The sequence below is a fragment of the Equus przewalskii genome, chromosome 18, assembly GCF_037783145.1.
Source record: "Equus przewalskii isolate Varuska chromosome 18, EquPr2, whole genome shotgun sequence".
Taxonomy (NCBI): Eukaryota; Metazoa; Chordata; class Mammalia; order Perissodactyla; family Equidae; genus Equus; species Equus przewalskii.
Window position 1 is genome coordinate 12,710,035 of NC_091848.1, and position 12,452 is coordinate 12,722,486.

Here is a 12,452-nt window from a genome sequence, read left to right on the forward strand (position 1 = left end):
CTCATCTGGACAGCCACTAGCCTCCCTATATGGAAAACACAGCACGGAGAGTCAGAACAGAACACAGCTGACTCCCTAGAGGAAGGAGAGTGGAAAGGGCTGAGCTCCCTTTGCCTGCTTCCTCTCCCAAAGTCACCAGCAACAGCAGTCGCTCCACCCTGGGGAGGAACCAGTGAGGGAGAAGATAGACAGTAGAAGCATTACTCGCATCCAGTGCCCGGCACGTGGAAGGAAATGTCAGAGGAGGGAATAACCATTGTCCTATGAAAACCAGAAAACAACCAAGTGGGAAAATGATGAGAAATGTAAGGTGGATTCTGTTTTTCCCCAGGTTCATAATTTATTGTACAAATTGAGTATCACATGATGAGTTGACATCAGCTTCTCCAGGCGAGGGAACTTAACAGATGAGGGGCAGACAGTGTAGAATCCATATGTTCCTTTCACAGCTAGAGAGTTTTTAGACTTTCACTTGAACTCTAAGACCATCAAAGCAATGCTTCCATATGTGGCCAGGACGCAATTCATTCTACCTAGAAGAGTAAGAATTGAAATGTTTTTTAATACCAGTGAAAAAGAATTGAGTATCAGTTTCTGGACCTGCCATGATTTCAGTCTTTGCACAAATTCTGCAGCCTTCATACTTCAACGTACACAGCTACCCCTGGCCCGGCCAGATGAAACCCTGGAAACTGGATTCAGTGGGTCTCAATCTGGGCACACTTCCGCCTTCCCAGGATCGATGTTGTAAAAGGTATCAGTTTGTCCTGTATCTTGAGTAATATATGGTGGTGTTCTTATGCAACAAACACACACAGGCACACACACCTTCTGAGCATGACATTGCAGATGGAGTCTACAAAAGCAGTAGTAGACTGTAAAAGAAATTGTGGGACCTCAGAGGCCCCTCCAAGCCTGAGGCATCCTGTGTAATCCACCCACAGATGGGAAATTCTTGTGGGACTTGTCTGAGAGTAACCTTTGCCTTTCACTCTGCTCTGTGGGGCCTTTACCCAGAAGCCTGTGGGATACCCTGCCGCTACCCTAATACCACTGACTTCCATGGTCTCCACTGGCTGTGAGCTGATGCAGCTTTCCACTGGCTGGTCAGCAAGCTACTTAAGCGTGGCATTCTGCAGGGTGTCTTTACAAAGGTTTTCCTTTATTCTGTATTCCCCCAGTTCTCATTTAGAAAATGCAGAAATATTCTGCCCTGACCCATCTGCCGGTATCCTGCCTGCTACAGCAGTCTAGGCCGCAGAAGCTTTGAAACGCGTGGATGGGCTGGTTTCCAGACTTAACTCATAGCTCTGCTTCCATTACAGTGAAACTGCCCAAGAACTGGATAAGCCTTTGGAACAGTGAAGGGGATATAACTATTCCTATAGACCCTTTGTTTAGTGTGAAAGACAATACCTAGTTAGTTATTCTTGATGTGCTTTTATATACCCATGTCTCTTAGCACATTATTATTCAGAAACTTTCTAGGTGGCAAGAGAAATCAATGATAATTTGCTGTTTGGGACATGCATGTGAATCCTGCGGAATTTCTCTGGTGCAGGTTGGGTCACGATCTCAGCCTCCTTTCACTGGCCTCATGAATCTCCTCGTGTCACAAAATGATCTGGAATCTCTTCGGGGTCTAATTATATTTGGACTATAATTTCTAAAGCTTTAGAGTTCAATTAAAATCAAAATGGGAATGTACTTGAGATTTTAGAGCCTTCCTGACTGATTGTATTAAATTGTTAAGACCTCCAGAAGATTTTCTTATTTTTTTGAACATAAGCCAGGACTTTATACTGAAACTCAGTATTTTCCTGTTTACCTATTCAACAACAGTTGAGTGAATGCCTCTCATGACCAGGCTCTGCACCGGGCGCCAAGGATTAATGTAGACTCGGGGAGTGGAATGAAGAGAAACACGTGCTGATGGATCATCACAATTTAGTGAGCATTGAAATGGTGGATTACTAGAATCAGTGGAAGGAAGGAAGAGATATGTAAGGCTGCTTGAGTGAGTCAGAAAGCACTTGAGCTAAACTTGAAGAATGAGGAGGGGGTTTTCAAAAGGACAAATAGGGGAAGAGCCTCCCAGGCAGAGTGGAAGGCTTTGAGAACAAGCATTTTCAAGAATGAAGAGAAAGTCAGTATTGTTGGAGGTCAAAGGGCAAAGGAAGCAGGAGGCACACATCTCGCAGTGTGCCAGATGCTGTTCTGATTGCTTTGCATTGATTATCTTGCTTAATTGTGACAGCAATATGAGGCTGATGTTATTAGCCCCATTTAATAGGTGAGGAAACTGAGGCTCAGAGGGATTCTATAACTTCCTCAAGATTACCGACCTAGTAGATGTCAGAGGGGAGATTTGACCCCCCTGTAGAAGTGACATTATGAATCACTATACAAAGCTGCCTCCACCGTGTTTATCTTCATACTCCAGCTCACAGATGAACTTTTTGGTTTTCAGTTTCATCAAGTAACTGCCAAAGTCCCTGTTTTGAATCAAGGTATTTTTATCTACAAGGTCAGCAAAGATAGCCGGTGTGTGGAATGCGGCCATTTTACAGCATCGCCACTCCTGGGCTACAAGGAGCGCCACTGAAATCCCGTTCCTCCACACACAACAATCACTGGATGGCAAAGGCATTTCAAGCTCAAATCCGAGGCTCGATAATTATCAGCTAATCAAATTGTAACTCCATCCAAACTTGGGCATGCCGTCCAAGTAGCTTTAGCAGGGTTTGAGCCGTTGAGGGAGTTTTGGAGAAAACTCTGTTTGAAATCAGAGGGACGAGTATGTTTATTAAAAACCATGAGAAAAGCAAGGGCCTTTAGCACCTTCACCACTCTGCTTCTCACGAGTCTCTTGCTTCTCCTAATTCCTGGCCTGTGCCTGGAGAACCAGCCTGGCAAGATGGAAATCCCAGTGAACTTACTGTCTAAGATCTTAAGTTCAGTCACTTAAGACACTATGGGAGCTTAGGCAAGAAACTTTCTCTTTTTTATTTCCTTGCTTACTTACGTAGAAGAGTGGTTAAAAGTGCAGGTTCGGGGGCCACACTTCCAGAACTTAAATCCTAGCTTTGCCCATCTCCAACTGTGAGCCCTTGGGCAAGATACCCAACTGCTGGTGCATCCCTTTTCCTATCTGTCAATCACGGATAGTGATGGTACCTACCTCACGGTGGTGGTGGGGCTGCTGTTGGGAAGAGTAACTGAGATCATTCGAAGGAGGATCTTAGAATAGTGTGTGACAGAGAAAGAATATAATAAATGTTAGCTTTCATTACTGTTGTTTTCTTCTGGTTGTAGGTTTCCGTGCTGCATTCAAGGCTAAGTGCTCCTTCCTGGAGAAAAGCATTCTTTCTCTTTAATTTTTTCCTACTTAAGGAAGGCCACTTTAAACTTCTGTATACCATAGTACTCTTGCTGGCACTGCATCGACCTCCAGCCTTGGAGTGGCACGTCTGGCACTCAGTGTCCTTTCTTTGCTACAGCTCCTCAAGACCAACAGGAATCCATTTTGTTCTAGACAAACCATGGTGACCTTATTTCCCATTTGCTCTGTGGTGAGAATTATTGTCTCTTTGCCATAAGCAAACATTATGATCTTTGTAGAATGGAAAAAAAAAATCAGTGAACTTTTTATTTGTTTTTTTAATGAGGGGAAACTTACAATTTTTGTTGACAACTTCTACTGGAAATAAATCATATTGCTATGGAAACCATGCCCTATCACCACTGAAGTGTGCTTGCTATATATGTTCTTTAAATGTACGTTCTTGAAGCATTGTATTTTAGCACATATTTGATTTTCGAGTCTGTTTCCATAGCGTTAGACTGGAGCCCGTCTGCTGACTGCTGCTCCCTTCAGTCTTTTAGGATTCCTCGCTGTCTTTGGGATGTTGAATCATGTGGTGGAAACCACAAAAATCTTCTGATTAGTTCTGGCTATGCTACTTCTCTCCATGTGTCCTGGGGCAGGTTTTCCAATCTTTCTGATCCAATAAAATTCTCTAGACTATAAAAATGAACATAATATCTCATAAGGTTTGAGAGAAGATCAAATAAGGCAATATGTGCATAGGTACTTAATGCATTCTAAAATGCTATACAAAGGTAAAATGGTTTTGCTTCCAGAAAAGCTACCCACTGCATAAATTACATACCCAAGCAATCTTTAGAGTTCCTATTTCTTCCTTGGAGTTTGGTTATAAGAAGTATGAAGATGTAGGGAATGAATGCAGACCTACTGGGGTAAGAAGCCCAACAACGCTACTCATTATCTATGGTATCTTGGGACGGTTACGTAGCCTCTCTGAGTTTCAGTTTCTTCATCTTTAAAATGAAAATAATGAAGTTTGTATCCAGGGATGTTGAATAAATTAGAAAAAAGTTATCAGTCAAACATAGTGCAGGTGGTAAGCACTTAAAAATGGTACTCACTGCTGGAAATAATGATACTGTGCCCAAGCTGACACCATTAAACAAATTCCAAACTACTCAGCAATTTGAAATGGTCTCCATCAAAAGGAATATCATTTGTCAACACCTGAAAATTCTTACCCATTCTTAAAGAGCATTTGTTTAGAGATAACAACCACTCATGGATTCTGCAGCAAATATTTATTGAGTATCTACTAAGTGCGTGGAAACATGAAGAGGACAGGCTTTTGCCCTCTGTAGTGTCATAACCTATGGGAGTAAAACAAGCATGCACAGGAGTAACAACAATGTCAGTGATGACTCATTGACAAGACTCATATAACGAGTAACAAGTCCTGGTGAACATTATAATAGAGTGATCAAGAATGCAAAGCTTAGAACAAGAGAAACAGACGCCAAGACTCAGAGACTAAGACACAGCAGTGATACACCTGTCATGGAAAAGCTTTGGAGTCTCTGCCTGACCCTAAGGTCAAAGACCAAACAGAAAGAGAGAGAGAGTTAGTTATTATACTGGATGCGTTTGGACCTTATTCAGACTGGTAATTCCCTTTTGTACTAGTATAGTCACCAAGATATTCAGTTTGGATAGAAGCTGAAGATATATGGTCTCCCTAGACCAGGACTGACCCTTGTTGGAGAGAAAAATAGATCTAAACTGAAACAGACCTTCAGTAACTCAATCAAGGAATGTTAAGCGAGAGCCAAGGAAGAGGGGCATCTCATTTTCAGTTTTGGGGCCTATTCAGCTTGGCTTATTTAGTAAATTCAATGTAAAGCACATAAACAGCACCCTGGTCATGGATCAAATGTGATCCATTTTAACAAGACTTCCAAAGCAGTAGTAAAAACGGCACATGTGCTCTTGTGCAAAAATATGCACACACACATACACCATAACTGGACCCTTCCTGGATTAGGATGCTTTTAATGACCCAATGAATTATTCTCCTCAGACCAGCAGGGGGAAATGGCAATATCCTTCCTTTCCCTTCCCTCCCCTGCCCTTCCCATCCCTTCCTTTTCCTTCCTCTTTTTTTCCCCTCTACTCCTTTCCCTCCCTTCTTTTTTTATTTCTCCTCTCCCCCTGATTTTAACAACAATGGGATGTCAGTGGAAGGTCATTTAGAACTAGCAAATTTCTCAGACTGCTATGCCAGGAGGCTCATTTGAAACACACAGCACTGAGGTAACAACTTGAGCCTCTGGGTGGATGATGGGTCTGAATCTTGCCTCCAACTTCCTCTGTGGGAGGCAACTGAGCATTTACTGGGCCTCCCTGAGGAGAAATGTCTTGAGGAGGGAGATGATGCAGTAAGGAGTCAATAATGCACTCCAGGGAGGATATGTGGAGTAATATTTCAAATAATTCTCTTCCTTATAGGGAAATTTTATGAGAGTGAACTTTTTCCCTGAGGAAAGTAAATGCAGAGTCCTAGGAACTCAGATACAGTAGAGTATCTGTTGAGTGAATAAACTGACCAACGAAGAAAAAGGAAGAAGGGTTTTGAAAGTAAAAGATGGAGAATGAGACAGAAAGATTACTCATAGTTCCAAAATACCCATATCCGCTTACAATTTCCTCCTTGAACCACAGCTTCTAGCTGTCCTCCCAACACAATCTTCCTGTACCACACCTGCTCAGTCAGAATTCCACATTCTTTCTCACGCACAGACACACACTCACTCCAATGATTCCTGTTCTTCTGTGCCTAGAAGCCCCACCACTGAACCTTGAACCAGGACTGAGTCAACTTGAATCTCTATAGGCATCTCTCATGCCAGCTCTCCAAAATTAGAGACCCAACGATCGACCACAGAATTCCAACAGAACTTGACTACCCAACTTTGGTTTGCCGTGCAGTTCTTTTTGTATCCTGGTTGTTCCCAGTCAACTGCTTTTATCTAAAGATCAAGGCTTTGTGGGGAAATCTAGGAGACTCCTCTCCTCAACTCCCACCCATTTCCCAGAGACTCTGTGTCTGGAGCTGTTTTACCAACTTGGTAGGCTGAAATCAAGGGAAGAGGTGTTCAGATAGCAGCTACGTGTTTGAAAAGTGCCAAAGGAGTAGGTTTTCAAACTAGAGTGAGTCAGGACAGAGCTAGGATGGAGGCAAGGGGGTCAAAAAGGTCAGAGTCAGGGCACCAGACAGCCTGGAGCTGGATGGGATGTAGGAGCTGGTGGTCAAAGAGAGAGCAGAAGCAAAAGGAAGGGGCTGGCACCCAGCTCAAACAGTGTGAGACTCAGGCTAACAGCCTTGAAGGCAGGACAAATGCATAACTCTTGCTTTTACTTTCATTTGTTTGTTTTAAAAACTATGATTCTATGAACCGAAGCAGAGCTTACCTCAACCTCCAGGCATTTTATTTTTTTTCTGGAGCAGAAATCTTTGCTTGGTCACCGTAGGTATGGCCAGTCCAGGCCCAGGGTATCCACGTGGTGAGGCAGTGCAGCCCGCAGACAGGACAGTCTGGGCAGTCACCTCCTTTTGAGCGCTGACTCAGCTGTTTGCTGGCTGTGTGAGCTTTGGCATCTTGCTTAACCCACTCCAATCTCAGTATCCTCACTTTAAAATGGGAATAATAATAGGTCTCCATAGGATGGTTGTGAGGCTTGAACGAGATGAAATGTGTGAAATAGCCAAAATATGGTATGTTCTTAATACTCGGTAGCCATTTAATGTTGTTGTTGAAATCTACCCCATCTCACAGAGCTCGCCAGAGACCTCTCCATCAATTGCTTCTCCTGGGTGTGGAAGGGAGTCCAGACCAGGGTGAGCAACCTTGAGTTCACTTCTGTCCAAGGGCATTTCGTGGAGCTGGGAGTTAGACTGTTGGCCATGGCTTCGTAGGAATGGCAGATGGCCCTGCTTCCTACAGCTACACCCCAGGAACGTCTGGGCAACGGGAGCTGAAAAGCAAACCTCATCAAACACTCGCACCTCATGGAGAGCTCTAGCCCTGTTTGGTCTGACTTCTTGTCCTTTGTATTTCCATTTTAGACGCACAGCCACCTGACTGCCTGCCAAGAGTTTGAGGAGCTCAGAGCAACAATATAATCTGAAATAATAATCCAGCACTTTCCCTCTGCCCACAGTGGAAATTTTAATCTCAGGAACAACATTCTGAAACAGCTGTACTCCCATTTCAAGTTCTTTTTATACTAGATAAGTTCCTGGTTCATTATAATCTGTTGAATGAAATGAAAGCAAAAATCATTTAAATCTTGTCTCTGGGATCTCCTTATAAAATGGAATCCTTTTAGTACCTAAGGACCGAATAAACAAACCCACCACCACCACCAATGACAACAAAAGAGCAGAAAAAAGCAAGTAAGGGTCATGGTCAGACCAGCAGCAGGCTGGATGAAATGGTAAGAAATGAATGCAGAATGTAACTGTCGTAGTGTGACTCCCATGTGATAGGTGACAGGCCCTTGAGAGCTGATGAGACACCACTCAAAACCTAGGGTGTAAGAGGGAGCAAACCAGGAGCTGGTTTCTTCTGCCAAGCAGGCAGCATTAACTGCCAGACCTCAGACACGAGGGAGCTGCCCCCACTCATGCACGAACATCCTTGATACACAGTTTGCTGGTCTGTTAAAGAACACTTTCTCCAAATCTTAGTTGTCTTTCTTGCCCCATCTTCTAATCCCACTCCAACCTTTATGGACAGGTCTAGCTCGGAACAAGAAAGGCCTGGCTTTACATTCTGGCTCTGCCATTTGCTGATCTGTGATCATGGGCCCATTATTTAACCTTCTGGCCTTAGTTTTCCCATCTGTAGAAGCAACACATACGTGAAAGAGTTTCTCTGAGCATTAAATGACATAACACAAATGAAGTGTCTAGAATGCCCAAAGAAGTAGACGCTCAGTAACTGTTCATTTTCTTCGCAGCTCTTCCACGGGGAACCAGGTGAAATGGCCCTGAGCCTCATCTATAAATTGGTAATAATACCTATATTGTTGATTCTAAAATACACTTTTGGCATTTTAACATCTTACAATTGGCAGCGTCTTACAATCTTGGTTAGCCAGAGGGCAGCTGCGACATGGGTGTTACTGCTTGCGATGTGTGAACTTATTCTTTTTCCTGATGGCATGACTGGACAATGATAGCACTCCTGACCATTTGAGAACAATTAGAGGAAGGGTTGTGAGTCCTGGTTGTGGGTGGAAAATTTTCCACAACTTCCAATAAGAAAAAAACAATGTCCTAGGATCAAAATCTGCAAAATGGGGTTGGGTATCAGCAGCATGAAAGAAAATATCAGAGAGAACAGTGGAGCACTTTTTAAAGAGCAGCAGAATCCCCAATGCACTTGATGGTCTAAAGGACGATAGCAAGGGCAAAAGCACGGGCATCTTTGGACAACGCAATAGAAAAGTAATCCAGAAGAGTCGGACCGGAAAAGTGAAGAGGTTTTCAGAATACTTTCACTAGTTTATGTTGCTATATTTTCCTTTCAATATATATACCAAAATGAAGTGTAATCAAAAGCTATGACTGTATAAGTCTAAGAAAGCTCTTTTGATATGCATACCATAAAAAGCTAAGTGATAAGAGAACATTGTGTCGAAATTTAATTGGCATTATTCTTTCAATCTTCGTGGTACATAAAATAATGGTTCAGTTTACAACTAGTGGCATCTTAGATTCAATGAACTAAGGTAAAATCATTCCGTAGTTTGTTACAAGATATAAATGAGACCATCTATGTGCGAATATCTGGCAGATGACACTCATCCAACGTGTGCTAATTGAATCTCATTCTGATTTGGCAGTCATAGACACTTAGAGTTAGAAGTGACTTCAAAGGTCATTCTCCTGGGATGGTTGTATGCTTCTGCCAGTTACACTGGTGCCGGGTGTGTCCACAGACCACTTTGAGGAGCTTCTCAAATGTAGGTATCATATGACATCAATCCCCTGGTCACATTTGCTTAGAGCAGGGCCTGGAGCAGCTCTTAAAGCAGAAGAGCCGTCTCTATGCTGGTGCTGACCTGGTACTAGAGCTTGCTTCAAAAAAACATGCTCTGTGGGTTGTGACCGACCCTCTAGAAGATGCCCTGACGTAGGACATTTGAGTTGCACAGACTCAGCCAACAGTAGAGTGGAGAGGAAGCCAGGGGACTCAGAAACAGACAGAAAACAGAAGCCACCAGGCTGTAGAAACCATGAGCAAGAAGAACTGCAAAGCAGCAGAGTTCAAGAAACAAAGCAGCAGAGGAATAGGAAAAGCAGGAGGAGAAAGAAGCAGAGATGGAGGCAATCCGAAAAAGCCCAGGTCGTTCCAGTCCGCCCTAGAGTTGGGATTCAGTGTGATGCAGTCCTCAATCCCCCATTACTTATGAGACTTTTATAAGGAACTAAAGACAGTTTTTTAGTTGGTTCTTTATAAATCTTTTTTCTTGTCCACTGATTCAGTTGTCATTCTTCTTAAAGCCTATAGATTTATACCAATTGTAATGCCCAGGGCAATTAAATAAAATAACCAAAACATTTCCACATCTGCAATTCACAATAGCCACAAAGACATTGTACAGATCACATTTAATTTTCAGCAGATTGTCTTAGGCAGTGATTCTCTTGCTTATGAATTTTGGGAAATGGTAATTTCCCTTAATGTATGATATGTTCACTATAATAAAAAGCATGTATATTTTGTTCTCAGTTTAAGTTCCAAAAGCACAATCTGTATTATGTTGATGCTACATTTAATGTATGCAACACATTTATAATTAAACCTATGTATACTTTGTATATGTAATTTCACATTTTTAATATAATTATATATATACATATATATATATATAATATATATGCATGTGAATATAAGGGGAAAGGGAGCTATTCCGTAGAATAATAAGATGTTGCAGGCACTGAGCTAGGTATTTTACATTTATTATTTTAGTCTTCACAAAAGTCATGAGGGGTAGATTTACCTTTTACAACAACTTTGGATGTTTCCTTGATTTCTGGAAAATTGTTTCCCAGGTCTTTTAGAAGCCATTTCTGAGGGACAGAAATGTTGTTGTCAGAGTCTTAATGTTGGTAGCATCCTTTGTAGTTATCCCTCACTGGCTAGGAAGTAAGTAAACTGAGGCCAATGGAGACATCTTTGAGTTACTGAATAATCTGCTTAATTCTGAGCAAGGCTAAATTGGAACTAATTACCTGGGGGAGGAAAGTGCAATATATCATTTCAACTCCCAGCAGCATCCAATTACCGATTTCCATTATTTCCGGATACTTTCAAGTGTGTGTTTGTTAAGGCTTTAAATAGGTCTGCTTTGTCACCAGTTTAGGTGTTCTTTACACGGGACACATAACAATAGAAGATGTGCTAAGGTCTGTTGGGATAGGAGGTGGTAAGGGGGATATTCAAGCCTACATAGGAGTATAGTACATATTTTTTACCTTCAGGAAACTTTAGTGAGGTTGGGTGTACATAATCACATAGGAACATAGCCATTACTTCAAGGCAGCCTTTGATGTGGTACATGAAGGCTGAAAGCAATAAATAAGGCCTGCAAGTATACAGAAGAATGGAAAGATATGAGTCAGGGTCCTGGCGGGATGCAGACGGCAGAGTCAAATTGGGAATTTGAGCAGACTTTAATTTTTCAAAAAGGCTGTTTACAAAGGAGAGTGTTGGGTGGGAAGAAAACCACAGAGTTCAGTATTGGGGAATAAGGGAGGCAGTCCACAGCACGACTTCCTGGGCACAGAGCCCGGTGGAGAGGGTGGAAAGTGGATCTGGAGGGGCAAAGAGAAGACACTAGCCCTGAAAGAATAGCCAAGCACTGAAATATTTTGGCAAAAGCTACGAGGAGGTAAAATGGAGCTCAGCTTTGAAAGACTAGAAGTAGAATAAATAGATGTAAGAGGAGAGATGAGGGCACAGCATTCAGAGTGAACACAAGACAAAAAGCTTTAGATTTGGGAATACACAAACTCTGAGGTGACAAGGGGTGGAGGAATAGGACATAATATTACAAAATTATTTGGGGCCAAATTATGAAGGTCTTGAATATCAAGGCAACAAGTTTGTACCTGATCCTGAGAATAATAGCCAGTGAACATTTTAAAATCAGTCATGAAGCTAGCATGTTAGGAACACTAACCTACATCAATGTGAAAACTGGTTTAGAAGAAAGAGGTACAAATGGCAGAATGTTCAGCTTAGATACAACAGCCTGGCGTGAGGCAATGGAGGGCAGTGGGACTGAGAAGAGGAAGAAACAGATATGAAACATAATGAAGGAAAGCACAACCCTCTTAAAATCAAGGCTGAAAATCTGTGTCTGGGTTGTTCTTTCCTCCCAAATGGTATTTTTTTCAGTAAGCTAAGACAAATGCCCCAAGTGAGCTGACAAGGTGTCCCCCAAGCTGGACTCTTGTGAACACTGGGCTGGTTGGGGTGTGAAAAGTTCCGCCCTGGATACAGAAGATGTAATTTGAATCACTGCTCTGCCACTTATGAGCTGGATGTCCTTGAGCACATGACCTGGACGCTCTGAGCCTGTAGCTCACTTCCTCAAAGGGAGACACTAGTATCTATCGCATAGGGTGGTTGTGGGAATTTATTCAGTGAGATGTGTGGATTGCAGAGAACCACATGGGGGAGGACCACACGGGGGTGAGGATGGTGTTACTGATATGCCCAACCCCTCTGAAGACCTTGTCTCTCGGGGCAGAGCAAGTGGAAGGGAAGCAAGCTCCTGCCAAAACATTAACTTAAGCCCCCATTCTCTTTTTTGCCAAAGCTGCTGTGTGGTCAGATCTGGTTGGTTACTATAAGCCTCAGCCTCCCAATTATCCCTCCACTGCTGGGTAAAGCAGTACATTTTATTTGACAAGGTGTTGTTTTTTGTTGTTGTTGTTGTTTTAATCTCTGTTTATTTTCATTCCCCCAGCCCATGACCCCAAAAGGTTTTTTCTGTTCTGAGCTTGTCACTAATGCTAGTTTGGGCTGAAGATAATGTCCCCCAGTGCTTG

General features: G+C 42.6%; 1 pseudogene; it reads right to left on the minus strand.

Moving 5' to 3' along the window:
• Positions 1–317: 317 nt before the first annotated feature.
• On the minus strand, positions 318–607 carry LOC103553752 (ATP synthase membrane subunit K, mitochondrial pseudogene; annotated as a pseudogene).
• Between the last annotated feature and the right edge of the window lie 11,845 nt (positions 608–12,452).